Source organism: Sebastes fasciatus, chromosome 10 (genome assembly GCF_043250625.1).
Source record: "Sebastes fasciatus isolate fSebFas1 chromosome 10, fSebFas1.pri, whole genome shotgun sequence".
Classification (NCBI taxonomy): domain Eukaryota; kingdom Metazoa; phylum Chordata; class Actinopteri; order Perciformes; family Sebastidae; genus Sebastes; species Sebastes fasciatus.
The window spans coordinates 3057501-3083293 of NC_133804.1; the positions used below are offsets into that span (position 1 = coordinate 3057501).

The 25793-nt window shown below is 41.3% G+C and overlaps 1 protein-coding gene and 1 long non-coding RNA gene across 6 annotated transcripts in view; one reads left to right on the top strand and one right to left on the bottom strand.

Annotated features, from left to right (window-relative positions):
* The window catches only part of il1rapl2 (interleukin 1 receptor accessory protein-like 2), a 566284-nt gene that overhangs the window by 450001 nt on the left and 90490 nt on the right, over positions 1-25793 (bottom strand). The window lies entirely within an intron of this gene.
* LOC141774913 (uncharacterized) overlaps positions 1-25793 on the top strand; it is a 108339-nt gene that overhangs the window by 8652 nt on the left and 73894 nt on the right. The window contains exon 2 of the long non-coding RNA XR_012595512.1: positions 13676-13790. This is a non-coding gene — a long non-coding RNA (uncharacterized LOC141774913). The remainder of the gene's footprint in view (positions 1-13675; positions 13791-25793) is intronic.

A 25793-nucleotide genomic window follows, 5' to 3' on the forward strand; every position in this document is an offset into this window, starting at 1 on the left:
CAAGCGCTGTCTGGTTCTATGATGCTAATTAGATTTGAGCAGATCGTTTGGCAGAGAAGACATAATGTTCTGAATCCAGTTTGGCACTTGAAAGTAAGTATTGAATATAATAATCCCTCTCCCCAGTCAATCAGTCTTTCTCCGGAGTGTGGGATTTCTGTCTTTCTGTCTCGTCTGCCAAACAGCAGCCGCTCTGAAATGAAAACAGTCGGGGCAGATGTACTGTTGAAAGCAGTTGTACTCTCTAAAGGATTCCTTACTTTCAGCATATCAGCATATGATAGTAAAAAAAAGGAGTGTTTGTGTTTTTAGGTTTGTTTTGCATCAACTATTAAGCTTACATTCTTATCCAGACCAAATGTTACTTTTCATTTACTGGATGACTGAGAGTGTGTGCTCCTTTTTTCCTGATCCCTGCCAAAGCAGCAATGTGAGAATAAAGTTGATAGAAAATAGACATTGTTTTTTTTCCTCTTGGATATTTTGCCTCTACTTGATCACTTTATTCTCCTGCTTGTCTTTCATAGTGGATGCCGTAGTTGGTGGAAGCAGTAGAAAACAAAACTGATAACTTAGAACTACACTTAGGGACTGCAAATTTCTCATAATGTTTTGATACTGCGGTGCAAATATGATACATGAGTTTCAGTACACTTTTTATATCTCCTGTAATTTTTCTACAAAAGCCTTTTTACTATATTTAAGGTGCTATATATGAGATTTTGAAAGTTAATATAGCAGCAAACAACTATTTGCTATGAAAAGATATGGTGGAGTAATGCCTTCCTGAGCAGAGACCAAAGTCTCTTTCACCTGTGTGTGTTGTAATCCGAGCTGTTCTGTTCTCTGTTTTGGTAGCCGGGCCGGCCGCGATATGAATCCCTCCTTTTGAAATTGTTGGCCCTCCCCGCGTTCATAAAGAGACTAAGAGAGTGACCCCCCACACAGAATTGTAAAAGCAGGATGGCAGAGTGTAGTCCGAAGCATCAAACTTTACCTAAAACATATTTTACTTGATGTTTTAGGTAGCTAGCCTTAGCAGGATAGCTAGCAAGCTAATAATTGCGTTACATGGATTTATGTCTCTCGGTAGATCAAAGAAATATCTCCCTACCAAGCTGAATACGTTGCTAATGTTACTAAAATAACTTTACTGTAAAAATGAATAAGCCTTAAGGCAGTCATACGTGCACAAAATTAACATCCGCCCTCTGTTCACTTCCATTTCTACGCAAGCAAAGGGGCAAAAAAACATTTGCTTCTGGTTGAGAAGCAAATTCACATCTTCGCATTCGCGCGGAGGTCAATTTTGGTTAACTATAAGGTGAATATCACCTCGGCAGGCAATGGTCACTCGCCTGCATTCGTACGTGTGACTGTGCCTTGAAAATAACTTGAAACCATCAGTGTTTAATTTTGTTTTAAAGGTCCCATATCATGCTCATTTCAGGATCATACTTGTATTTTGTGTTTCTACTAGAACATGTTTACATGCTGTAATGTTCAAAAAAACGTTATTTTCCTCATACTGTCGGCCTGAATATGCCTGTATTTACCCTCTGTCTTAAACAATCTGTTTTAGCGCATTTCGACGGAATTGCGACGAAATTGCAACAGAATTGCGTTGCTAGGCAACAGCTTGGGTCCATGTGTACTTCCTGTCAGCTGATGACATTCACATACACTGCAACAGGAAATAAACTGGGAACCATTAACAATGTTTACGTTTAAAACCGTGTAATGGTCTAAATTTTGTATATTTGTGACATCACAAATGGACAGAAATCCTAACAGCTTGTTTCAAACACACAATTTCTAAATACGGGCTGTGTGTATTTCTCTGTATATTGAACGTTTCAATACTTTCACAGTATTTATATAGCACTTAAACCTGCTTTATACTATAACAGACATGACAATCTCACTTTTTACAATATGGGACCTTCAACATACAGATACTGTATATGTGCTACATTGCAAACCTGTGGATATACTGTCAAGGCCAAAAAAAATAAATGAAATGGTGTAAAACTGTTTCATTTTTTTTCTTTTCACAAAAACTGTTACAGAGCATGTATTTCAAAAATAAAGGAACATCAGCATGGAAACGCAAACACATATATATATGTACTTGCACAAACACACAAAAGCAGGAAACATAATGATAGCTCCCTCACAGATGACTCCCGCTCTCTCTTCCTCTGACAGTAAACAGCATCATCCAACCTGAGACAAACTGAGAGAGAACACGCCAGAAGACACAGACACACACGTGATACACACACTCAGGTGCAAATAAATGAATACACACGCATATGTAGGGACAAAGGAGGCTGTACACACACACACAAACAATTTAGTGTTCTTATTCAATCAAGCAGTGTGTGTACTTAGGCATGAGTAGGAGAAGATGCTGAAGGCAGAGCAGTACTCGGATAAACTGGAAACTGTGTGTGTGTGTGTGCGTGCGTGTGTGTGTGTGTGTGTGTGTGTGTGTGTGTGTGGTTGTCTAATAACTAGGGCAAAGCAGTCTTGGGGATATTAGTGTTTTTTAATTGAAAAATGGTCAGAAGGGAAAAGCAGAGGGATAAACACATAGATTATCCATATATACACTCAAAATGAGGGCGTATATTAAATGTTGTACCGACTGCAACAAGGGGCGAGGAAGCAATTTTAAAGTAGAAGATATTTTACACAGTAATTGGTGAAAGGAAAAAGAGCTTGCATACACATACTAAAGTAAAGTGCTACTTATGACAAATTCCATTAACAAACAGTCACATTAAAAGAGAATAATTCAAGGGATCAAAACATACTCTCAGTCAGTTTTTTATTGTTTTATAAATGGTGGCAACAAAAAGTAGAAATTCACATTTGTTTTCTGAAGCCCATCAAATACTGTAGGGCTTTAAATGGCACTTAACAACAAAAGCGTTCACACATATCATGTCCTGTAACATTCCTTTTTTATGTTGGATCTTTTGGATTGATTCGAGAAGCGGATTTATTTTTGTCATCCAAGCTGGACTTAGAGTTTTGGTAACATCATGGATCTGAGTAAGGGTTAAATGAGCAGCTTGACTTGGTTTAGATTCTTGAAGACGTTTCACTTCTCATCCAAGAAGCTTCTTCAGTTCTGGCTGAGTGGTAGGGGAACCCAGGAATATCATGGAATTTTCTACGTTGAGTGGAAACACATACTACCTTTTGCTTTATGTTTTTTTTTTACGCGTTTAACCAAGATCACAATCTTTCCCTAAACTTAAGTCTTAAGTGTTTTAAGTTGCCTAAAAGACGACTGAAAAACAAAGCAGAAATGCCTCCTGTCTAAAAATGCCGTTACATTTTAGGCAACACATTCTCACTCCCAACTCGTCAAATACCGCCGCTTGGTCAGCGCCCCTCGGCATTGGAGACCGACGCACGGGGTACCCCTCTTGTGTTACTTTTGGACGGACCAGGGACAACGTGTCAATATACGCTCGTTACATGCATAGTGTCATTTCAAAATAAACTTCACAGGAAGTTAGGTTTAGGCAACACAACCACTTAGGGTTAGGAAATGGTCGTGGTTGACGTTAGCTTCACTGACTAGCGACTCAAGTGACTCTCAAGACTGACGATACTGATGAGTCACGTGACTAAAGACTGACGTGACAAAATAAGTCAACGTTACGTTTAGTTTCACACGGGACACGAACACCAGTCTCCTATATGAAAGTCTTGTGTTTGTTTGACCCATCCACCACCACTCCCACCCGCCCTTATTGGACTCTCATCCTATAATGCTACGTCACTTGCTCCGACCATCGAATAAAGCTGCGGGTGGGTTTACATTGGAGTTAGTTGAAAGCCCGGTTCGTCACTGTTGCTAAAGGGTGCCTCTGTGCGTCGCTTTCCGATGCCGAGGGGCACTGACCAAATAGTGGTATTTGATGAGTTGAGAGTGAGAACGGGTTGTTTTAGGAGACAATGTAAGTGTTTCTTTTCGGGCCACTTGGGGGCAGCGCAACAAGCTGTAAACACAACATACAATTTAGGAAGTTGTTACAGCAAACAAATAAACAAACTGTTTTGAGGCATGTTTTTTACCTCCTGGACAAATGTTAGTCCAAGATTTACTCTTCTTTTAGCTCAGTTTTGGTCTCCACCCACTCTTCGGGAAAATACCGGGCTCTCTAGCTTTCAAATGCTCCACTATGTTCAAGTGGTTAGTTGCTAATCTTATCTGTCTGCCTGCTGCTGTTTTAAACAAGGTTGGTGAGAACAGTGAGGGTAAAATAAACAGGTAAAGTTGCAGGCCGTAAAACCAAAACAATGAGCTGAAAGATGCTGAAAACTCCATAGAGCTGAGGTGAACTGCACAGTTCCTGTGGGTTCATCACTATGAACAACATCGGTAACACTTTATAATAACAATCATAAATAAGAGCAAAATTGATAATTAATTAAACTTAAATATCTATCTAAATGTTGTTTATATATGCTTCACAAAGTATTTGTTTAGCATTAAACAAGGTGTTATAATCAGTTGCAACTTTGTAATTGCCATCAAATTTATATTCATAGATGATTTACAAACCAGTTATTAACCATTAACAAAGTGTTACAAATATATATCTATGTAATGTTTATAGATGTTTTACAAACAATTTCTTAAAGATTTACAAATAATTTTGTAATCGTTAACAAATACTTAATATAGTATATAAACTGTTAAAATAACATAATAGTGGCATTACTAATAGTTAGTAAACATTAATTATTATCATTGCATTGTCTATTAACAGTAAAATAACTATTAACTACGTTTTAATTATCATTTTACCATTTATAAATGATGGTTATTATAAAGTACCAAAACATCTTGCCCATTCCACAGTCATTTGATTCATTGTTAATATAAAACAAATATTGATTAATGCAGCTTTAATGCACTACATGTAAAGATGTGTGTAGTATCCGTGTAACTCTGTGAGCATCATTCAGACCTGTGTGTATGATACATTTTAGAGCACGAGTGTGTACTTGTGTGTTTACTACAGCTCCCAGTCAATACGAATCAGTCGTTTCTAGTTTTAACTTAAACTGCCAGGTACCTCTCTAAGTAATGGCCTTGCCAACTGTGTGTGTGTGCGTGTGTCAATGTGTGTGTGTGTGTGTGTGTGTGTGTGTGTGTGTGTGTGTGTGTGTGTGTGTGTCTGCGTGTCTGCGTGTGTATGTGTGTGTGTGAGTTGCCCCGGGAAGGAAGAAGTGGTTCAAAGAGCATCCGAAGCCTTGATTAAGGAAGTGTGTAATCAGAACTGAAGACCAGCAACAGTGTGATGCTGCCTGGAAGGGGCCTGACACACAGGAGGAGAAAATAGCCAGGAAAAAAGCTAAACGTACACACACAGTGAAACACACCCACAACACACACAGATAGCAGTAATTCTCAAAAAGTGCTACTTGAGCTAAATGCAGGCGGGTTTAGGAGATTAAACTGTGCTGTGATCAAAGAAGCTCTCCTTTTTTAGATACAAGTGGAAGTCATGACTGGATTGCATCGACAACCGTGAGCCCAAATAGAAACATTGTGCATTCCACAGGCCACACACACACTCTGATGGTGAGAGTTCATCAACCTGGGAGGGAAGAAATGTTCTACTATGTCATGGGATTGGAGTCAAATTCAAATGGAATCAACCCAGTTTGAACCAGTGCTTTCTAAACCCAACTGTCCCAGATCAAATTTGAGGTTAATTTTTTTTGGGAAACACTGAATTGCAACATACACTAAAACCACAGAGATGATCAAAAATGGGCGGGGGGGGGCAGAAGCAGCATGACGTTGATAAAGCACTGCAAATCTGGATATTTGGGCATAAAAAGTGTGTCTGTGACATCCCCTGCTTCTTGGATTCAACATAACATTCTTAATCGCAAAACAGATCATATGCACCACTTTGGAACAAAATGTGTGTCTTAAAATCCAAAATAGACCTTAAAGCAAGGACTGGTAGTGTTCCTTAAAAAACTTTTTTGTTACATTTGTTGAAATTCTCATGACATCCCGACAGCAATCAATAAATCAAATGCTCTGACAAAAAAAAAGAAAGAAAGAAATCGGGTACCTGTGGCTGTCACAGGACTGTAATAGACCTGTCTGATTGGATGGTCTACCTACCGGTCTGTGTCCACTCTGCTCGTTCACTCATTACACGTCACTGCGCTCTTCCAAAAGCTGCTAGCTTGACGGCTGTGAGTGCTAACCCTAGCCATGTTCGTTGTTTATGTTTGTAATGATAATTTTTGGGGAGTGGCTTTGGAGGGAGGCCTGAAGGGACGGACTGTCAGTGTTGCCGGCTTGGCGACTTCCTCGCTAGATTTCGGGGCTTGTGGAGCTAGTTACCATTACCAACCCTAGCTTTAAATTAGAACTGTTCTCAAAACCTGTTTGCACTCAAGACAAAAGTTGTTTCTAAAATTGTAAGCTTACGTTTTCAGTCAGTTCACGACATTTTAAGTTTCCTTTACATATTAGAATGTGCTCGATCCAAACAAAAGTTTGTAGACACTTATTTTTAGTCTATTGCACAATGACAAAGTTTCATAACACCCAAGTATGGAGGAGTGAAGTGTCTCACTTCCAGTTGCTCAAGCTGAATTAAGCTCTTGAGCTTGGCTCTTTTAGCAGTATTTAGAACAGTTCCCTCCATATACACTATAAACACTCCATACTGAAGACTCTCATGTATTTTGGGGGCATTGACAGTTACACTTTTGTTATCTTTTTCTGTGTGAAATGCATCCAAACTGGCTGGCTTGGAGCAACCGTGATCCCAGAGTTAGTTATTTTGCGTAGAACTTCAACTTCAAAAACCAGACAGTTCGATGTCTGCTGCAGTTTTTTTTAGCAGCTGGGCCTCTATATGTGATGTTAAATCTGTATGGGAGTCTCAAATCACAACCGATATCTGGCCCCTCTGTCTCTCGGTTCCATGTTGCTTTCTACCTCCCTCACCCCCAGCCTCTTCAGTCTCGCTCTCCCTGAGCCCCTCTGCTCCTCAATAACACCACTGTAATACAGCGACACAGACAAGAAAATAGATTCTGTTTGTGCTCATGTGTGTGTGTGTGTGTGTGTGTGTGTGTGCAAGAGGAGTACTAGAGCTATAGATAGAGAGAAAGATTGCAACGTCTATGGAGACACTAAGATCACATTTCAGCTAATAGTTTTCCAATCTTTCTTTCTCAGACACAAGTTTAGCCAGCTGAGTGCGCGGTGTGTGTGTGTGTGTGTGTGTGTGTGTGTGTGTGTGTGTGTGTGTGTGTGTGTGTGTGTGTGTGTGTGTGAGTGTGTGTGTGTACACATATAGCAGGCCATGCATCTTTGTGGATGTGTATTCCACTACAGTGAACATGATAGCTTTTGCTGATGTCTCCATTACTGTTGCAATCTCCAGCTATTGTCAGCTGAGAAAAGTCATCTGTTCCTCCATCCCCACATCTAAAGTGTGCACAGCCATGTGTGCCTTCCTCACACACAAATAGACATCACAAACACAATAAAAACCAGCAATACTAAGGCCTTCATAGACACTGGTATTACTTAAAACTAGGGCTGTCAATCCATTGAAATATTTAATCACGATTAATCGCATGATAGCCCATAGTAAATCATGATTAATAACTCATTATTCAAACATTTTTTTTGTCTGTTCAAAATATAGCTTAAAGGTCCCATATCATCCTCATTTTCAGGTTCATACTTGTATTTTGTGTTTCTACTAGAACATGTTTACATGCTTTAATATAAAAAACAACAACTTTATTTTCCTCATACTGTCGGACTGAAAATGCCTGTATTAACCCTCTGTCCGAAACGCTCTGTTTTAGTGCATTTCGACGGAATTGCGATGAAATTGCAACAGAATTGCATTGCTAGGCAAAAGCTTGGGCACATGTGTACTTCCTGTCAGCTGATGACATTCACATACGCTGCAACCAGGAATAAACTGGGACACATTTAGAATGTTAATGTTTAAATCTGTGTAAAGTGTCTAAATATTGTAAATTTGTTACATCACAAATGGACAGAAATCCTGACAGCTTGTTTCAAATGCAGAGTTTCTGAATACAGGCTGTGTTTATTTCCCTGTGGATTAAGCATTTCAATACTTTCACAGTATTTATATAGGACTTATATAAAACTAAGCCTGCTTTATAATAAAAAAACATGAAAATCTCACTTTTTTATAATATGGGACCTTTAAAGGGAGATTTGTCAATTCATTAATACTCTTATCAACATGGGAGTGGAAAAAAACAGTATGCTTGCTTTATGCAAATATATGTATATATTTATTATTGGAAATCAATTAACAAAACAAAACGATGACAAATATTGTCCAGAAACCCTCACAGGTAAAAAAAAATAATTAGAGTAAGCTTCCTTTTATGAAGCACATTGTTGCTAACTTCTGTCCTTCTTGTTCAACACTTCCTACCAATGGCATGGACTCGAGTCACATGACTTGATTGTTAACTATGAATGTGATCACTTCAGATTTGTGATTTTGTGTACATATGCTGAAAGATGAATCCAAATGGAATTGACAAGAGGTTTGAGAAGTAGTGTTGTTTTGAGTAGGTTTTTCTGTGGCACTTAAATTTTTTGCAGGATCATGAAACCACCAAGTTGGAAACCAATTCTCAGCTCCAAACCAAGCCACTCTTGACCCATCAGATCTTTATTGCATGAGCTTTAAAAAATATATAAATCTATTCATCAAATAATATGCAATGAAATCAAGTCAGAACCTCAGGTTACTTTCTCCTTGATACACAAATCCCTACATAGATCCATTCATTAGCGTACAAAAGCTGAAATAAGTATTCAACCACTTGAATAATAATTATTTGAATATCTTGCTGCATATTTCAAGCTGCTTTTTCATCTCGAAGGCAACAATAATAACTGTCTGGGTTGTGTCCTGAAAGCATTTCTGATCCACTTACATCCACCACTCAGACTTTAACTGAACATTATGTAGCCTCATTTACATATTCAGGGTCTTTAGGCTAAGGAGGCTGTAATAGACAGTGACGGTATATATTACTGGTCTGCTGCTTTTCATTATGCAGCTAATGATTCCCTGTCAAGTTCTATTGTAAATGAACGAGGGGCAAAAAAAAGAGAGTGGGAGGGCAAAGTAGGGAAGGCACAGTGGGGAGAGAGAAGAAGACGACATACTGAAAAATCAGTCAAGAGATAATACAAAATTAGTCAAAAGTTGTTAACAATGTATCAATGGAGGCCAAAATAAATCCCTTCATTTACATAGGTGGCTGTCATTGGAATGCACACTATAACACCGCTATAACACAATACACAAAAGAGTAGGGCTGTCACTTTAAAAACAAAAAACTACAGTTGGAAGGAATTCCTTTGAACGCAACCAATGTAGCCCAATGCTGAACTACGTTGTAGGGTTAGAGCTATGCTAGCTGCTTCAAATCTTTAAGATAAACTAAGCTAACCACCTCCTAGCTCCAGGGCCTTAAGCTAAGAATTTGTGGCTGTATTCGAAACCGCCTACTACATACTACTGACGAATGCAGTATGCAGTATACAGTATACAGTACATACTGCATACTGCGTTCCTTAGTAGTATGCAGTATGCTAGACCAGGCTTTAGTCTTTAAACCAGCTCTTAAAGCACTGGACAAAAAAAATGAACTCCTACCTCTATTGCAATTACATTATGAATAAAATATATTATAATTATTATAAATTGCAGGTTTAAACTATTTATTCTAACAGCTCATAGTGAAATAAGACAAACAGGATCATCAACGAGGGGAGACGGGAAATATAAAATATTGCTTGACAAAATTTACGTTACTCAAACTGCTGTTTCAGTTAGAGCAACAAAACTGATCTCCCTCCAGATATTAGAGACATTTTTAAAAGGCTCATATTGTCTCAGCAGGTATCTCTCTTTCCCTCGCCAGCTCCATCACCACTCTGCTGCTCTGTAGCCGCTCTGTGAGCGTCACTGCTGGTGGCTGGCCAGCGAGCTACGCCCGCAGGTGATTGTGGAGCTTCTCAACTCCAAAAAGGCAGATAAACACATGATCATGTTAATTTATAATGGACATCTGTTGAGATATTAAAACAAACTATCCGTCAACAATGAAATAAAAGCCCCTCGTCTACAGATCCAGAGATCCAGCCAGCTCATAGCAGGGTCTGTTAGAGTGACTGTCCGGCTGGCAAGGTAGCGACCCCGGCAGGCGCTATCCTCTAAACTCAGACAACGGTGGAATAAATGTTTGATTCACCATCTAATATCGTAAAACTGCCAATATTCAAAATCTACACAGTTGATTTCTCGCTTCAAAAATGTTCAGAAATGAATTTAGTGATGAAATAGCTAAAAAAAATTAAAAAAAACTAGCCGTTTTTGGCTGCTGTTGTTGTAACCATAGCCTGTACTGTTCTAGCGCTTTGCATTGTGGGATACAGTAGGCGAGGTACACTCGGCCGATACATACTGGAGATTTTTTTTTCCGAATCAGTACAACATTCGGGTATTTTTGGCATGCTGTAGATTTTTTTTTGTTCGCATACTACATACTACATTTTGGCCAAATCAGTACGTATAGTATGCGGTTTCGGATACAGCCGTTGTGTTTTTATTAGCTTAGAATTAGCCCTTATATCTACATAAGGAGCAAGTCCTCTTCATATGGACCCATGTTGCTCCATGTTGCTCCGCCATGTTTCTACAGTAGCCCAGAACGGACAAACCAAACACTGGCTCTAGAGAAAGCCTTTTGTGTTTTTACTTTACCTGAAGGCCACCGTAGTTGTGCATGACATGTTAATTTGAGCCGCAGATTGCAAAACTGTGGTATCACCAAGCTGCCATATGAATTCTCCTAAAGTAGTGTTATTATGGTATGGATGGCCTCTGAGCAAGGCGAACGGCGTTAACACAGTTTTGCACTCGGTAGCTCAGTCTTGGAAAGGGAGGAGTGAGCTGAAGTGTACTCAGTTGGTTGCAATCTGCAACCACACCGCTAGATGCCACCAAATCCTACACACTGTCCCTTTAAGAAATGCTCATTTTCCAAGTGGCCAAAAACATTTTTCTACAACAAAATTATTACATTACACTCGGGGAAAATAAGCTTATTTGCTTTCTTTTCTAGTGTAAAATGAGAAGCTCAATAATACTCTAATGTATGTGGATTGGGTACCGTATGAAGATAGAACTGAATTAGCCTAGTTTAGTGTAGCGTTTAGATGTTCCCAAAATGACAAATTTCTTTATCAATTGGCATAAATGGAATATAATATTAATAAGTATGTTTTATTTTGTGTATAATCACCTGAAAATAAGAATTTTCGTTAGTTTAGAATGAGCCGTTTATAGCTACGTATGGAGCGGGTCTTCTTCACGGAGCCGGCCACCATGTTTCTACAGTAGCCTAGAACGGACAAACCAAACACTGGCTCTACATGGGGCCATTCACGTTCTCCTCACTGATAGATGCCGCCAAGTCCTCCTACACACTGTACCTTTAATTGACGTAATTAAAATGTAAAACTATGTCTTTTGCCACTTGAAATGTTGTTATTTCTAAAGGTAATACGTGCGTAGGCTAATCTGTGGTAAGTATATAATCCCCATCAGTTACTTAGCAACAGCCATGTGGACCCAACATGGTTAACACTGCAGCATTGTTCCAACTGCCACTACGTACAGCTCAGCTTTGGTCTTAATAGGGATAGTATATCATTCCATCTAATTACAATGCCAATAGCACGTCTCCCCGAGCGAATACACTTCATGCACACACATGCAGCCCTACATTATTCACTGGTAATTACAATGTCAATACACAGTTACACAGCAGTGTGGGCTCTCACTAGCCGTCGTTTAGACGCACAGACACACACACTATCCTTTAATTGCCCTTCAGTCAAATGCTTTAGCACTTATTTCCTCACACAAACACACACACACACACACACACACACACACACACACACACACACCGTCCCACTTGTGCATTGGTCCATTCAGACTCCCCATGGAGGGAATCTGCCACACTCTTTCCACCCCCTATGGCGTTTTTACACACACATGCACACACACGCTCACATGCATGGACAAAGACTTGGTTAGCGGGTTCATCAGTGTCACATCTCGCTCACTCTTTTTTTAACATCCCTCCCTCTCTTCTTTCTCTGTGTCTCGTCTCAAGAGACGTGCACATTGAAAAGCCATTTACTGTTGCTTAACTACAGTTCTCTTTCCGTCTTCCTCTCATTCGTTTCAGTCGCCTCTCTCTCTCTCTCTCTCTCCCATCTATCCGTTTTTTCCCTGCCTTCATCTTTTTCAAATTTTGCTGCCTTTCACCTTTCGCATTTCTCTCTATTTCTCCTCTTCTCATCTCAAGTGTCTTCTCTCTCCCTATGTCCCTCTTTCTCTATATCATTATTTTTCTGCTTTGACTGAAGTCTTTGACTTCAGGGGCACACAGGAGGCATCCACAGCTGATCAGTTTAAACACCTTTCACCTGGGCTACAAGCTCCTGCTGTGCAGCCCAACTTTGTTCAAACAGAAATTTATTTCAAAGAGCCCCCCCTGAACAACTACTTCCTCTGAAAAAATAGTGTTTCTGCTGATCTCCACTGGTTTAAGGCTGAGTGTCCATATGGTGTCTTTTTTCAATTGTTTCCCAATGAGGAGAGAGCACATGCGGCCACCTTAAGAAAAAAACGCTGCTCCCGACTTTTTTGGCGACTTTCCGAGCGCTTTTAGTTGAAAATCTCGTAACTTCTCAGAAATGCATTGGTGTCGTCACCGTCTTCTTCAGCAACCCTGTTTCCTACAAAATTAATATAATTAATAATACATTTTATTTGATGGCACCTTTCAGGACACCCAAGGACACCTTACAAACATAAAAGAAATACTCAAACAGATAAAAACAACCAAACAGATAAGGCAAGATACTGAACCCCAAACTGCTCCCGAAGGCTGAGCCGTCGGTGTGTGACTGAGTATCTAGATTAGATCCTGATGGGCAGGATGGCACCTTGCATGGCAGCCTCTGCCATCAGTGTATGAATCTGGGTGACTACTGACATGTAGTGTTCAGCGCTTTGAGTGGTTGGAAGTCTAGAAAGGCGCTATATAAATGCAAGTCCATTTACCATTACCATAACAAGAGACATTTACACATATGAAGAGGAATAAAACAGGATCCATTTTAAAGAGACTGTTTGTAACTTCTTACACGTATAAATCAATCCGGGTCAGTGTCCCATGCTCACTCGAGAGTGGCTACGCTGTTCAGACTCAGACTCCAACACAAACTACAGTGAAGCACCAAAACCTCTTGGTTGTATCTAGTGAAGCCCGTCTGTTAAACAGTGTTGGCCGCGGTCGGAGGACGAGGGGGAGACCGTAGCTTTGTTCTCCAGGGCCGGAGTCTCTACTGTACTTTGCTCCTCTGCCTGCTTGCCTTCACTCACACACCGCGCTCGTTCTCGCTCTTTCGCTCCACTCTCATGTGCATGCGTGCACACTACACACTGCAGAAGAGTTAGTTTAGCTCTGAGAATATCTAGTGAATGTACAGTGGACGTTTGTGCAGAAATAACTGCTGCAGCTCCTCCAGACCAACAGAGGTTTCCCGTGTCTTGTGAAGTGACGGGGCTCCGCAGAGAGAAACGTTATCGTCTCCGACCAAAACTCCGGTGTCTCCCCTGTTCCCTCCGGCCGCAGTCGGGAGGCTGAGGCAGGAAAAGCCAACATTAAGAATCAGCATTGATTCATGGAGAGACCTTCATCTGGTCAGCTAACATTACTGCCAAGCAGCTGAAATATAGAGTGATATTGTATATTATGTTTTAGCTGACGTGTGTCTCCTCACTGTTTTGAGCGATGCTCGTTCATGTCTATGTAGAGCGAGCAAAAGCGCGAGCAACAGGACGCTGACTTAACAGCCACAGGTGTTGCTGTTAACAAGACATTTCTGATTCTTACGTCCATCCATCCATCCATCCATCCATCTGCAACCGCTTATCCCGTTAGGGGTTGCAGGGGGGCTGGGCGAAGGCAGGGTACACCCTGGACAGGTCGCCAGTCCATCGCAGGGCTGACACATAGAGACAGACAACCATTCACGCTCACACTCACACCTACGGGCAATTTAGAGTCCACAATTAACCTAACCTGCATGTCTACCCGGAGAAAACCCACGCTAACACGGGAAGGGTCCCAAGCCGGATTCGAACCTGCAACCCTCTAGCTGTGAGGCGCCAGTGCTAACCACTGCACCACCGTGCAGCCCCTTACAAACGTCCCTTTAAATAAATGTAAATTCTGATGTAGTTCGATCGATGCTACTGCCCCGTGGTGCCACAGGTGCTGCCTCGCTTTGTGTGCGTCAAGCTGGAGAGCAGTTTTTTGACCACGATGAAAATGTTGTTTTTGAAACTAGTAAGTAAATATGGATTGAATCAAAATATTTCATTCATTTTTGCTACTAAGTAACAAAAAAATACTAATAATCTTTTTAAATAGGTTTATAAACAGACTTTTGTATGAATTATCCAGTTAGTATGTTATCATGATTTTAGTTGTACATGAGCAAAGAGCAGACGAATCCTGGTACACCCCCTGTGATCTTTTGCGCCCCCCTAAGGGGGACCCAGACACCGCTGATCTAACCCAACACTAACTCTGTCAACCAATAATAAGCACATAGAAACAAATGTGTCTAAACCAGCCGTTAATAAGAGCGAGAGAGACAAAGAGAAAGTCGAAAGGAAAGAAAAAAGCGAGGAAATGAAAAGGAAACAGAAGACAGAGAGAAAAGGAGAAAGAGAAGGGGGGAGAGCAGAAAAGAGAGAGGAAGAAGACAGAGAAAGAGAAAATGTAACACGTAGTCCTCGCTGTCAGCCAGTGTGTAATTAAGTTCTGCACTCTGTCACCATCGCTCTGTAGAACTGGTAATTTAACTGGGCCTGAGCCAGGAGAGCAGATCAGGGGAGGGGAGAGCAGGGACAGGAGAGAACGGAGGGAGAGACGAAAGGAGAGGCGTTGAGAGACGTTGGGAGAAGATGATTCCAAATGAAATAATCAAGAAGAGCGGAGAGGAGATGGAGAGAAATGAAAGGAGGAGCAGAAGGGTAAAGGGGGTTGCAGAAACAGGAGAAGAAAAAGGAAAAAGTGAGGGGAGACGACAGCAGGAAAGAGAGGGAGGGGAGGAGAGGAGCGAGGAGTACAAAGCAGCAGATAATTGAGAAGAAAACTAGATTTTCCAGCTGGCTTATGGAGCTACGAGTGTCTCACAGCTGCCAATTGGCTGTTCATATTCATTTAACAGTCGGAGCATCGTCGGGTCAGACTACTTAGTGGCTTCAGCCTTTGACATTAACACGTCTGATCATTTAAGTGGGAAAAAAAGCAATATTGAAAGCACCTAGAGATCCTTGGTTCACCCACACAGGTGATTTGACATGTGTTGCCTGAATAGGACTCTGATTAGGACTCTGTGGGCGTGTTCAGACTGTGCTTGATTAACACCTCCTTCACTCGCTTTTCAGTTTTATGCTCTCATTTAGGTGGGCAACACATTCTCACTCCCAACTCGTCAAATACCGCCGTTCGGTCAATGACGCTCAGCATCAGAGACCGACGCACGGGGTACTCCTCTTGCTTTACTTTTGGACGAACCGGCGTGTCAATGTACGCTCGTTACATGCATAGTGTCATTTCAAAATAAACTTCCGTTTTCACAGGAGGTTAGGTTTATTATTAGGTTTATGTTGTTTCCATACATATTTTACTTAGTTTATGTACTTATTTCAAGCCCAACCATGATGTTTATCCTAAACCTAACTAAGTTCTTTTGTTGCCTCAACCTAACTGAGGACGTTACCGTAGTTTTGTTGCGTGAAAAAAACTGAAATGTGTCATCATGACACCTGGAATGTCCTTGTAATATTGGGTCATTTATACAGCTTCCTGTGAGATCAGGTTGGATTGACAGGTTGTGACCACGGCGAGTTGTCTGTGTTTCTGTCTTAGAACTTTAACTCTTTCACAGTGTGTTTTCACTTCATATCGCATGCTGGTGACGCGGCTTTCCAACGCGGAGAAATGGAGGTCCATCATTTCGCCCTCTAAACGGTGCAGAACTCATCCGTCGCCACCAGACAAACACAAATTTCTTTTGTCTCCTATTCCATTTTAGTGTCTCCTTGTCTACGCGTCTATAGCAGAGAGTTTGAATGTATGTACCTTTGCATGTAGTATGTGTGTGTTGCTCTTTGTTGGTAAATTTTTGTAGGTCAGTGTCTGTATTCAGGTGCTTCTTGCACTCTGCATGTGTTTGTTCTTTGGATAAGGCAGGTGTTCCAACATTAATTTGTTTTCAGGCTTATTTGTCCGCTAATCTGTTTATTTGTTAGTGCTGCCAGTGCAAATGTGCTTGTGTGCGTGTGTGTATGTGTAAATGTACATACCTGTATGTGCATATAGGATGTGTGTGAGTCCAGCTGTGAAGTTGTGTTTTTATAATTCATCAGGCTATAATAAATTCATGCCTTTCACTGTAAAAGAGAACGAAATAAAGAAAGAGGAGACCGACAGGAGTGTGTGTGTGTGTGTGTTAGATAGAGAGACAGAGAGGATTTGGTATCAAATTAGAATATTCAAAAGTATGATTTAAAGGCGAGAGTGAAGAAAACAAAAAATCAGTAATCAGTGGTGAAGAAAAAAAAAAGAGGAAAAGATTTAGGGAGCAGGTTTGCAACAGGAATTAATGATCCCATATTTCCTTTAATCAGCTGGTGTGACTACTGGAGTGTGTTTGTGCACGCTTGCATCTTTCTGCACATTCTGGGCGTGTGCATGTGTTAAGGGGGTAATTAATAGAGGGCCGCATATAGTCTCTTTCCCCTGGGCCCCCTGTCCACAATCATTACTGTACACACACACACACACACACACACACACACAACCTCAGCAGACATGCAAGTGGACAAGTGTTTGCTTAAATACACTTTATGGGAGTTTTATATGTAGCCTGCCAGGGATGTCACGAGAAGCGATACTTTGGTACCAAGTCGATGCCACAATCCTGAAAACGTGACAGTACTCGTTTTTTTTACTCAGTGATTTTCAAAACGGGGTCCAGGGACCCCCCAGGGGTCCATGGTACTCTGTCAGGGGGTCCGCGAAATAATTAGCTATAAATTATAAAATAGTGCTGTGCCAATAGAAACTCATGAATCAGTTCCTGATGCTAATTAGCTTAGCTTATTAGCTAGCTGGCGAGCATGGAGAAATATTTGTGTCAGTCCACATCGTCAAATGACGTTAAGCCCAAACTAGCTAAATTGAGAAAATCTGATGAATGTTATATATCGAGCGACAGCGACGGGAGACCAAAATGTCTTCAGGTGCTAGCGATCGAAGCCATGAAACCGGCCAAGCTGAAGCTACATTTAAGTACAAAGCACCCGGATATCAGGACAAAACAAAGTGGTGTTAAAGGTCCAATGTCATGCTCATTTTCAGGTTCATACTTATATTTTGTGTTTCTAGTAGGACATGTTTACATGCTGTAATGTTGAAAATACCCTTTATTTTCCTCGTACTGTCTTGAATATACCTGTATTCACCCTCTGTCTGAAACGCTCCGTTTTAGCACATTTTGACGGAATTGCGACGGAATTGCGTTGCTAGGCAACAGCTTGGGTCCATGTGTACCTCCTGTCAGCTGATGACATTCACATACAACCAGGAATAAACTGGGACACATTTAGAATGTTTACATTTCAAATTGTGTAAAGGGTCTAAATATTGTATATTTGTGACATCACAAATGGATAGAAATTCTGACGGCTTGTTTCAAACACAGAGTTTCTGAATACGAGCTGTGTGTATTTCCCTGTGGATTGAGTGTTTCGATACTTTCACAGTATTTATATAGGACTTAAGCCTGCTTTATAATAAAAAAAACATGAAAATCTCACTTTTTTATAATATGGGACCTTTAAAGTGATTCAAATTGAAATATAGTATTTAGGTTGTAAAGTTTTAGAATACAAATAGTTCCAGTGGCATCTAAGAGTACAAACGGTATTAAGCATTATGCTTAATCGGTGTTACGATTATGAGGAGGTCCTTGGAAATTGTCCTCCCCTTTAAAGCTGCAGTGGGTAGTAATGGAGCAAATATTACTAAAAAAGTTATTTTTATAAAACAGTCACTATATCCTGACAGTAGTGCATGAGACAGGTCATCAGAAAAAATCAAATGTCTCTGTGTTCTCCGGTGCTCCAAACGGCATCTGCAAGATTTCACAGACTGGAGGAAAACAAGCAGTAAGACCTGATCTGGAGTCTGCCGTCCAGCTTCCGTCTATGAGAGCAACGAGTCAATCACTCGCAAACTCCGATCTAGCGATAAAACTAGGCAACGCTGGTCAAATATGAATTAATTAAATTAATGCCTTTTTCTCTCCTCAAATGTTTTCAGAATCATCTCGTAGTGTTCTGTTTAGCTGTAACATGAGAAAGTTTGTGAACCGGCAGCCACGTGGAGATCAGTTGAGGAAATACCAAGCACCGCCCACCATCTGGAGAACAGCCAATAGTAACGCTCCCTCTCTCTGAACTGACCTATGATTGGCCAAAGTCTCCCGTCACAGGCTAGATTTTCTGAAGCCTGAAAACAGAGCCATGAGGAGGAGCAGAAGTCTAGTTTTCTCTCAGAACACTTGAATTACAATATAACGAAAGGTTATTATGGGATTTTTGCCCAATGATGCCAAAAAACTTGTTGCCTACTGAAGCTTTAAGGCGTCCCTGGCCCTTAAACGTTAGAGGAATGAGTGAACAGAGTCCCAACACATTAGTTTTTATGGAAATAAGTAAAAAGAGTCTCTTGTATTCAAGAAAATCAAGTTATATGGTATTTATAGTATAAAATGCAAGTGTGTTTGTTCACCTGTGTTTGGTTTTGCTTGTATGTGCACAACAGTCATATTGATATTTGTGTGCACTATAAGTATAGGCATTAGAGGTTGTGTGTGTGTGTAGAATGAATGGAAGCCTTAGGTGTACCGAGTCCAAGCGGTGTCAGCCTTTATCAATATTTGACTGCAGAACCAGAGGATGGATGAATCTTTAATATGACCTTGGAGCACAACAAAGACATGGAGACATGGGGGACAAGAGAGAGAGAGGGAGAGATGTGGGGAGTGAGAGGAGGGACAAAGTGGAGATGTGTAGAGAGGGAGAAGAAGAAGAAGGGTGAAGACGTTCAACTTCCTGTTTTGATTTTGACAACTCAGTCAGCTCGGATGGTGAACGGTCTAAACTGGATATTGTAAACTGGATGAACTCTAAATGCCGGCAGGTTTGTACAGTACATGACTAAAAGACAAATACTGTAGAGGTGAACACTACGGGAACTCCTTTATATCTCTTTACTTTCCTTCCATTCTCCCTCTCTATAGATACACAGTCACCCTCATTGACATTATTTCCTGGTAGCTGCAGACTAAGAAGCCCCTCTAAAGCCGATTAGACAGAGAGAGAGAGAGAGAACGTGGAGAAAAAGAGACAGAGAGGACAGAAGGACACTGCAGAAACGAGAGACAAAGTGCGGATAGAGTGGGGGGTGGAAGTAGAGGAGGAGAAAGAGACACATACGGTAAAAATGGATGCCAAAGATGAAGAATTATTGGCAGAGCACATTTAGTGAAGTGAAAGAGAGAGAAGCGGTGTGGGGTTTGAATTGTGGCTGAATATTTATAGAGTAGGCTGCATACTTTTTGTTCTTTGACACTGTAGATACACAGCGAAAAAACCTGCTTCTCTAATCATCCAGTGTAGGAATAAGTTCAGTTCTTTTCCCCTTCAGATGAAAGAGTTGTACTCAGCACATTCATTCATTCTTAAGGGGTTAAACCTTTGAAGTTCACTGTTTGGTTTCTAGGTGAAACACCCTTTGTTGCAGTTTACCGTCACAATATTGTATTAAGTCTTGTTAAAATCCCTCCCTATGTACTATATATTGCACTATAATTGTCCTCTGCCATATTGAATTCTGCATCCTAATGCCCTGATCAGACAGAGCGCATTTTAACGGTCGGCTGGCTTGTAATTGTGAATAAATAAGAGTGAAGTGTCTGCTCACTATTGAGTCAATGACTGAGTGTCTGTTATATAGGGAGTAGTGAATGAGTGAATGACGTAGTGGTTTTGGACACAGCTCGAGACTTTAGCATACAGACGTGAGAGAAGTTACGATCTTCTCAACTCGCAGTGAGAAAGCCAATACAATACAAACTATTCCTTTAAGAGCATACCAGGCAAAAAACACTGTAAAAATATCTACATAATATTATTTTATGAATCAATGATTCCTATTAGGACTGCACGGTGGTGCAGTGGTTAGCACTGTCGCCTCACAGCTAAAAGGTTGCAGGTTCAAACGTGTAAGTGTGGGATTTCTCTGGGTTCTCCGGCTCCCTCCCACAGTCCAAAGACATGCAGGTTAGGTTCACTCTAAATTGCCCGTAGGTGTGAATGTGAATGGTTGTCTGTCTCTATTTGTCAGCCCTGTGATAGTCTGGCGACCTGTCCAGGGTGTACCCCTTAATGTCAGCTGGGATCGTCAGCTCATGCTACGCTGTTCCAACACAAACTACACGGAAGCACCAAAACCACAAAGTTCTATCTAGTGAAGCCTACAGTCTACTACAGGGCCCTATAGGGCAGACCGTAGCTTTGGTCTCCAGGGCCGGAGTTGATGCCTGCTTGCCTTCACTCACACGCCGTGCTTGTTCTCACTCCATCTCTGACGTGCATGAGCACACACCACACTGCAGAAGACGGGAGTCTGAAGCAGGAAACACAGTATCAGCATCGATACAACAAGCAATTTCTGATTCTTACATAGAGTCCCTTTAAAAGAACAATATGTAGCACTGACAGCTAGCGTTTAAAATGGGTAACGGCAGTCCGAATTCAAAAACGTTATAGCCGTGGCCTCTCAGTTCCTCCCGTGTGACAGGGAGCAGTTAGCGCAAATTCTCATAATTTGAGGGCTACCCTCTAGACACGACCGCGTTAGCTTCTGGCCACCAGCAGTAGTCAGAGTCACTTCACCAGCTGTGTGTCTCAAATACTCGCTGTCTTGATAATCCAGCTGCACACGGACCACAGGGAGATGTGCCGAGGCTTTTCAGGTCGGGTAGAAGCTAACGTTAACGTTATCTCTGTTGATCCAGTTTGTCTGCTTGCTTCCATGGCTGCAGAAGGATATGTTTTTACGTGCCAATTTGTTTCATATGTGGCAACGGAGTGTTGAAATGGGCAGTGAGCAGGATGACACCGGCCAAAAGCAAAAACAGACGTTCTGGACCGGAATGAAAATTTCAAAGGAGAACATACTGGCTGTAGCATTGTTGTCAGAGACGCCAGTATTTCAGTTTAGCATGTTTCCTTAATCTCTGATGACATATCATGGTCTTTTTTTTTATTTATTACAGTACATATATTACATATTAGTCCTTTAATGACTTTTAGTAATTTCCTAGGTGTAACTTTGGTACAGCTGAGTTGGAAAAATACATTATCATTGGTTGTAGAGGGGGTTGGCATCACTCTCTTCCTGTCCCTGTTGCACAGTGCCATGCCATAGGGCACACAGACAGAGAGATAGACAGACAGACAGAGGAGTCTGGAGAGGCTCTGGCACAAAAGCTTCTCCTGAGAGAAAACTGATGTCCTTGTTCAGCAGGAAGCAGAAACACGATGAGAGCAAACAGCACCTTCACTTCTGTTAGCTTTGGGAGGAGATAATATTGTGTCGCTCTGGTATCAGAGCAGAGAATGCTACGGTTAAATAAAGCCCCTTAATCATGTCTTATTTTCTGGGAACAAGTGTCTAAATGACGTGATTTAAATTCAACGGTGTCGGATTCAAATATAGGGCATTGTGCCGAAAAAGTACCATCTTAAATGACTGATTACTTTTTAGTGCAGAGCAACGCAGATAAACATAAAGCAGCAGCTATCTACGGTGGTTAGCAAGCTGGTCTTCACTAATGCTGCTACGGTTGAAGCTGCGCGTAATAGTTCAATTAGAGCGAGCTGAAGCACACACACACACACACACACACACACACACACACAAACAAACAGCTTGTTATCTTTAGTTTAAGAGGGGCAACAAAAGGGCAACAGGGAAAGAGACAGTGCATTGTAATTGGTGTGTGTGAGCAGAAAAAACACAAACACACACACACACTGAGCTGAATGCAGAGTGGAAGAAAGTCAAGTGGATGAAAAAGCCACTTGTGTTAATTGGTCATGCCGGGGAGAGACGTTAGCAGGGAGTGCTGTAAACACAAGGAAATATTTTTCATGCTAAAAGTCATGACGAGCACACGCACATTTGCACACAGTGAAATTATGTCATACCACATCTCTGTTATGTCATATCTGTGCGTAACGTGTCTGAATGTTTCTAGACAGGCTGCTTGCTGCTCATGTTTGGCCCACTCACAGTCACCTCCACGGGGGTATCGAGTCCAGCTCTTCCCAGTAATAAAACACCAAACTGAAACTAACTCACTAATAAAACTGAAAAATGCATCATAATGTTACTTATTGCAACTCTGTCATGAGGTTACATCACTTTACCTGCGCCATTCGGCATCCTAGGCAAAGCAGAAGTGTCTCCCTGTCTCTCTCCAGCTGCTGTAGTACAATAAGAGCTCATAAATGTTGAATCTCTCTCATCCCTTGCTCCATTCCCCTTGTTCTCTGTCACTGTCTGCATTCTCTACGATGGTGAATAAGTCATTTGCCTTTTTGCCCTCAGCACTTTGAGCAACACCGACAATAGTCAACTCACCATTTTAAATAGAAGACAAAGTCGTTCTGGATCTCCGGTGCAGGATGATATTTGATGTTTTTGCACTTTCTCCTGTATTGTTGACTTGTTTATATTGATTTTTTAGCTTGGGATTAATCCAAACGTACACATCTAACATCTATCTCATTTTTAAGAGTAGTCCCTGTTTAACAGAGTCATGTTCGTTGCGCAGCAAAGTCGATCACAGCCGAGCGTGAAAACCAAGTGCGTCGACGTTTTACAGTAGAAAAAATGTGTCTGCACAGAGAACAGAAGCTAAAAATATGCTCAACTTCAGATGCTTTCTAATGCAAAATTAGAAGTAGTGTGCAGGTAGAGCGGGGGGGACTGGACTGTGTGTGTCAGTAGAAAAGACAGCCCTGTATGTACGTTTTGTCCTTTTTTTCTCTGATATATACTACACAATGCAAATATGTCTTGCTCCACACTGAAGCACGACACACATACACACACGCTCTGTTATCTTTGCTCTGCTTTGCATGCTGGGAGTTAACTCGCGATTAGATGAGATCTAATCATTCTTTGATCTCGGATTTTAGCTGCGTCAGAAAACACACTCGAGGAGACGCACACATTCTTACACATACATACATACAAGGACATTCACTGGCACTCAATCACCCTGACACACACACACACACACACACACACACACACACACACACAGCAAACCCTCTGTATCAGCACATCATGTGGAGGTCTTTAAAGACTGTTAAAACATAGCGGGGGGCAGAAACAAAGTGTAGCGATTTGAATCAGCTTGAAGAGGTAAAAACAATACAATATATGGAGAAGATGTGTTGTGACCCCATGGGGCGGTGTTGGAAATACATCCAAGGAAGACAACATAGAACATACATATACAGATGACCGTTGTCTTGCTTTCTGTCTGATTTGTTTGTCTCTCCCTCCGTCTCTCTCTCTTGCTGTATCAGCCCAGCAGGGATCTAGATAAGAGTCTGCGTTATCTCTCTGCTCGCCATCTCGGCTAATCTATCGGTTTTGTCTGGAGCTCTGAAGCCGTTAAGATCTGGCCTTGACTTAGAAGACCGGGAGAGATGATAAAGCAAAGAGGATGCATTCACTGAAATTAGAGTTAATTATCAGCGTCACAATTGAGACATTGATTTGTTCTGTAGGACTAGTCGTTGGTATCCCTAAAATTGCACACCGTAGGCATGCTGCCTATACTAAGCAGGGTGATCAAGTGAGCGATGGCATCTTCTGGGTTATCAAGTCGGCGTCCTCTTTCCTCACAAATAAGCCCACAACACCTCCAGAGGGCTCAGCAGTGATTCCCCCGGCGTCCCAGGATCACTCCCTAGATGCCACCGCTCTACCGGGGGCCCAGAGTCTTTCCTCTTCATCCAGAGCCACTGACTGACATTTTCAGCAACTCTGGAGAGGTCTTTGGCTGCGGTCGAAAAGTCAAACAAATTACGTCCTAATGTCTTTTCCTAACCACTTTTCCTGGACCTCGATGGAAAACGTCATGAGGTCAAGAAAAGATATGAAGGAGAATTTATGAGGACTTAGGAGAATGTTAGGAGAATACGACTGCACTTCACTAGAGCTGGAACAAAAATGCTGAAATATTTCAAACAGGAATATGCAATGGAATCAGCCCACGGGGGTGTGAATGAGGCTTGAGAGAAAAAGAAGAAAAAATATAAACCATTTCCACACATAATGACTCTATTAGTTACTCTCTAGCTCACCCATTGCATTATATTACCAGCACATATTGCATTTCTACCTATTGCATTGCAACCTGCAAGCTGCTCTATACAGTTCTTCTTTTTTGTTTAAATCATTTCAAAAAGACACTTACATAGTTAGTACACTAATGGACATAAACAGTTAAAAGAACATCAAGGATAACACAAAAAGTCGCAAGACTTATTTCCATTGTGGTCCTTGTTGTAGTTTGATGTTGTAGGTATGTTCATGTGCATGCGTGTACCTGCACGTGGAGAGAGTGGAGTACGGCATAAGCGGCCAGCCTAGTTTGGTGATGGTCTGCACGAAATCAATTTGTATGTAATTCACGTAATTGAGAATAGGGAAGTATAAAAAGTAGTGAACGCCATATAGAGAGGAGGTCAGGGGTGGATAGGTTGGTTCAAAAATCACAGGACTTTCACCCAGGAGACCGGTGTTCGTGTCCCGTGTGAAACCAGAACTAAACATTGAGTTATATGACACTTAAATTCCGGCACTTCCGGAGTTATTTGAACCCAAACCACGATCTTTTCTTAAAGCACAGTAGTTTTATTTGGAAAAGACTGGAGTGGAAATGTGTGTCACATATTGCTGGACATTCGTAGGAAAACACACAAGAAAGAAAAGGGAAATTTGTGTCTACGTATGTACACGAATCAAATAGATTCAATTTCATGACTATTTCACAAACTGCCGTGAGACTGTGTTGAAGCGGCATATAAAAGCACACAAAAACCCATCATTATACAGAAAATATTCACATTAGGCATTAACAAGCATTATTCTGAACAGGCTAAAGTACACACACTTCCTATTATACTAAAACTGGTCCATTAAGTGAGCTACATACAGCCCTGCCTACACAACTGTCTTTACAGGGTTAAATTATCTAAAAGCCAGTGTTTCAGTTTTGCCTGAAATGTGGCTGGTTTTCCAATCTGTTAAATGCTGTAAGGAACCTTTTTTACAGTCATGGGCACCCACATATCTGAAGTATACGGACTTCACTGGACCTGGTGGTGTGCCTGTGAATCTCTCCGACCTGCGGGAAGAAGTTTAATAAGTAGTTCGGGGCTACACCATTTACAATTTCGTGAGCC